The sequence below is a fragment of the Palaemon carinicauda genome, chromosome 29, assembly GCF_036898095.1.
Source record: "Palaemon carinicauda isolate YSFRI2023 chromosome 29, ASM3689809v2, whole genome shotgun sequence".
NCBI classification, from domain to species: domain Eukaryota; kingdom Metazoa; phylum Arthropoda; class Malacostraca; order Decapoda; family Palaemonidae; genus Palaemon; species Palaemon carinicauda.
In genome coordinates, this window is record NC_090753.1 from 57,932,076 (window position 1) to 57,937,075 (window position 5,000).

Consider the following 5,000-nt stretch of genomic DNA (forward strand, 5'->3'; position numbering starts at 1 on the left):
TATTAGATCTTAGGCTAAATTTTTCCTCTCCATCAACTGATGGAATTATATCAGTAAAGCCTAAGGTCTAATGGAGACTAGAATTGCCCCTGGGTGTTCGACCCGACTAATCATTTATATAGTTTAATGGCAAGACTGTGTATGTCTGTGGGTGTGTGTGTGTGTGTGTGTACATGCTGTGCGAGAGCTGACCAGAGCTAGTTTTTCCCTTTTTACTTTTCTTTGTAGCATCGTTGTTCGGTCATAGTTACTTTGCTGCGACTAAAGCTCTTTGTGGTTATAGTTTGGAATGGCTGTTGAGAATAGTTGCTTCTGAAGTTAGTTAGTCTCTCTCTCTCTCTCTCTCTCTCTCTCTCTCTCTCTCTCTCTCTCTCTCTCTCTCTCTCTCTCTCTCTTCATTTGGAGGTCCTTGTTAAGAGTAAGGTTGGTAATTGTTGGCTATTATTTCTCGGTGTCTAACTCCTTTCTATTGAAGTTCCATTTAGTAATTGTTTTCTGCTCTCTGCTAGATTTTTGCATTGTTTAATTTGTTTATGATGAAAGGTTATCGAGCGATTCAGACATTTTTTTTTGTATCAATTAGAAATCTTTTTTTTTCTTTATAAAAACAAAAGGAAGAGAGGTTTGTTTTTTCCCGTCTCTTTAAGGGAAAACAGATATGTCTTATGCCCATGTTTTTAGATAAGCTGTTGAAAGGTTATACAAGCCTCTCTCTCTCTCTCTCTCTCTCTCTCTCTATCTTTCGCTTTTTGTCTCCTCTCCCTCTATCTCTCTTTCTCTGGAAGTTTGTCTACTCATCCCTCTTTCTATGTATGTTTGTTTGTCTGCTTAATTTCTCTCTCTCTCTCTCTCTCTCTCTCTCTCTCTCTCTCTCTCTCTCTCTCTCTCTCAAGTTCATCAAAGCAACCCTCCTCCACCACCGAAGATCTTTCCTTCTTGAATTGAATCTTCACTTATTCAGGATATAAGATAGAGTAAAAGTTAGAACTTTTCGAATTTCTTTTGTAGGATCCTTTTTAAGAACCTTTTTAAGATTGCAAATACGACCACTAGGGAAATGACAATTCATAATATATATAAAAGTCTTCTGCTTAAGTATTCCGATAAAAGGGAATTTAAAGAAACTTGTTTCTGCAAAGGTGAAACTTCGTTTTGGAGATAAATTTGAAACTTGGTTGATGTAGAGATTCACACATACACAAGTTCAGTTTGAAAATGGCTCTGTTTAATATTGGAAGAGAGAGAGAGAGAGAGAGAGAGAGAGAGAGAGAGAGAGAGAGAGAGAGAGAGAGAGAGAGAGAGAGAGAGAGAGTACGGAAAATAAACAAACAGAGAGATAAATAGACAAACCTCCAGAGAGAGAGAGAGAGAGAGAGAGAGAGAGTGAGAGAGAGAGAGAGAGAGAGAGAGAGAGAGAGAGAGAGAGAGAGAGCAGAAAAACAAACCGCTAGAGAGCGATCACCCAAATGCCATTACTTCACAACAAATAAACAAATAAACCTTGCCTTACTCACATGTAACATTCCTGATATAAAGGGCGAAGACTGGCGGCGTGAGATTATTGTTGGTGGCCTGACAGGTGAAGGGCGAATCCAGGTCCTCTCTGGATGCTGGGATCTCCAGCCAGTTGAAGCTGCCGCTCTGTCCCACGGTGCTGTTGGGGTCCACGGCGATTCCCCTCTGCAGCCAGACCACACTGGGCGGTGGTTTACCTGCCTCAAAGGACCTTTCAGGTTATCTGGGATAACGAGTTAGCCTATGCGTTTTCACCGATATCTATTCACATTTCCTACTAAGCATTGATTCACATTATCGGTCCAGTCGCGCTCCGCTCTCGCTCCAGTCACGGTCCGGTCAAGTATTATTACGTGATTTTAAATGGAAGCATTCACAATGGCGCTCAGGTCCGCTCTCGCTCCAGTCTTGCTCCAGTCATGATAGAAAATAAATCAATATGTACAAGCTAATTTTCACTGCGTAAATACATTTCCTAGTATCGATGAACAGTATTCCTAAACAATTATGCTTTTTCCTTATATTTATAATTTTACCAAGACACTGATCGGGCCGAGAATGTGCATACCCCAGTACCTAGACCGAACCGAGACCGGAGCGTGACCAGACCGACAGTGTGAATCAACCCTAACCCCCTTCTTGCAAATGGTCTGAGAATAGGTTTTGTGAAGTTGTGAATAATTAAGATAGCTTTCTTTTTTATTGTAAATCCAAAATGAAGTTCTTTATAATTGCCATTTTACTGAATGTTTTCTACTTAACATTAGTTTAATATTTGTATAATATTAGTTAAGGATTAAGTAGAGAGCGTGAGCTTTTTCAGTGTTGGGTACAGAGCATGTTTGTTCAGGGATGGTACGGACTATGAGCTTGTTCGAGGTTGGGTACAGAGCATGTACTTCTTCAGGGTTCGTATGATGCATGAGGTTGATTGAGGTTGGGTAAAGAGCATGTGCTTCTTCAGTGTTGGTTCAGAGCATGTGCTTGTTCAAGATTGAGTACGGATCATAAGCTTGTTCAGGGTTGGGTGCGGAGCATATGCTAGTTTGAAGATTGGTATGGACCTTGTATTTGTTCAGGTTTTGGGTATGGAGCATATGCTTGTTCAGTGTTGGGTACGGAACATGTGCTTGTTTAAGATAGGGTTCGGAGCGTATGCGTGTTCGAAGATGGGTATGGACCACGTGTTTGTTGTGTTTGTTCAGGTGTTGGGTATGGAGCATATGCTTTGTTCAGCGTTGGTTAGTGGCATGTGCTTGTTCAGGGTCGGGTGCGGACCATATGCTTGTTTGAGGATGGGTATGGAGCATGTATTTGTTCATGTTTTGAGTATGGAGCATATGCTTGTTCAGGGTTGGTTACGGAGCATGTGCTTGTTCAGGGTTGGGTGCGGAGCATATGCTTGTTCGAGGATGGGTATGGAGCATGTATTTGTTCAGGTATTGGGTATGGAGCATATGCTTGTTCATCGTAGGTTACGGAGCATGTGCTTGTTTAGGGAAGTGGGTGGAGCATATGTTTATTCGAGGATGGGTATGACCACGTGTTTGTTCAGGTCTTGGGTATAGAGCACATGCTTGTTCAGCGTTGGTTACGGTGCATGTGCTTGTTCAGGGTCGGGTGCGGAGAATATGCTTGTTCGAGGATGGGTATGGACCATGTATTTGTTCAGGTTTTGGGTATGGAGTATATACTTGTTCAGGGTTGGTTACGGAGCATGTGCTTGTTCAGCGTTGGGTGTGGAGCATATGCTTGTTTGAGGATGGGTATGGACCATGTATTTGTTCAGGTTTTGAGTGTGGAGCATATGCTTTTTCAGCATTGGTTACGGAACATGTGCTTGTTTAGGGTAGGGTGTGGAGCATATGCTCGTTCGAGGATAGGTATGGACTTCGTGTTTGTTCAGGTTTTGGGTATGGAGCATATTCTTGTTCAGCGTTGGTTAGGGAGCATGTGCTTGTTCAGGGTTGGGTTATGAGCATATGCTTGTTTGATGATGGGTATGGAGTACGTATTTGTTCAGGTTTTGGGTATGGAGCTTATGCTTGTTCAGGCTTGGTTACAGAGCATGTGCTGGTTCAGGGTTGGGTGCGGAGCATATGCTTGTTTGAGGATGGGTATGGACCATGTGTTTGTTCAGGTTTTGCGTTTGGAGCATATGCTTGTTCAGGGTTGGTAACGGAACATGTACTTGATCAGGGTTGGGTGCGGAGCATATGCTTGTTCGAGGATAGGTATGGACCATGTGTTTGTTCAGGTTTTGGGTATGGAGCGTATGCTTGTTCAGGTTTGGTTACGGAGCAGGTCCTTGTTCAGTGTTGGGTGTGGAGCATATGCTTGTTCGTGGATGGGTATGGACCATGTGTTTGTTCAGGTTTTGGGTATGGAGCATATGCTTGTTTAGGGTTGGTTACAGAGCATGTGCTTGTTCAGGGTTGAGTGCAGAGCATATGCTTGTTTGAGGATGGTATGGACCATGTGTTAGTTCAGGTTTTTGGTATGGAGCATATGCTTGTTCAGGGTTGGTTACGGAGCATGTGCTGGTTCAGGGTTGGGTGTGGAGCATATGCTTGTTCGAGGATAGGTATGAACCATGTGTTTGTTCAGATTTTTGGTATGGAGCATATGCTTTTTCAGGGTTGGTTACATAGAATGTGCTGGTTCAGGGTTGGGTGCGGAGTATATGCTTGTTCGAGGATAGGTATGGACCATGTGTTTGTTCAGGTTTTGGGTGTAGAAGATATGCTTGTTCAGGTTTGGTTACGGAGCAGTTGCTTGTTCAGGGTCGGGTGTGGAGCGTATGCTTGTTCGAGGACGGGTATGGACCACGTGTTTGTTCAGGTTTTGGGAATCCAGCATACGCTTGTTTAGGGTCGGGTGTGGAGCATATGCTTGTTCGAGGACGGGTATGGACCACGTGTTTGTTCAGGTTTTGGGAATCCAGCATATGCTTGTTCAGGGTTGGTTGCAGAGCACGTGCTTGTTCAGGGTTTGGTGCGGAGCATATGCTTGTTTAGGGATGGGTATGGACCATGTGTTTGTTCAGGTTTTGGGTATGGAGCATATGCTTGTTCAGTGTTGGTTACGGAGCATGTGCTTGTTCAATTTTGGGTGTGGAGCATATGCTTGTTCAAGGATAGGTATGGACCATGTGTTTGTTCAGGTTTTGGGTATGGAGCATATGCTTGTTCAGGGTTTTTTACGGAGCATGTGCTGGTTCAGGGTTGGGTGCGGAGCATATGCTTGTTCGAGGATAGGTATGGACCATATGTTTGTTCAGGGTTTGGGTATTGAGCATATGCTCGTTCAGGGTTGGTTGCGGTGCATGTGCTGGTTCAGCGTCGGATGCGGAGAATATGCTTGTTTGAGGATGGGTATGGACCATGTGTTTGTTCAGGTTTTGCGTATGGAGCATATGCTTGTTCAGGGTTGGTTATGGGGCATATGCTGGTTCAGGGTTAGGTACGGAGTATATGCTTGGTCGA

General features: G+C 43.7%; 1 long non-coding RNA gene across 2 annotated transcripts in view; it reads right to left on the minus strand.

The window, feature by feature from the left end:
* Positions 1–5,000, minus strand: part of LOC137622799 (uncharacterized) — a 13,556-nt gene that overhangs the window by 3,980 nt on the left and 4,576 nt on the right. The window contains exon 3 of one of the 2 annotated variants that reach the window (XR_011040474.1): positions 1,515–1,712. This is a non-coding gene — a long non-coding RNA (uncharacterized lncRNA). Of the gene's footprint in view, positions 1–1,514; positions 1,717–5,000 lie in introns of both variants that reach the window. The other variant, XR_011040475.1, reaches the window with a different exon arrangement.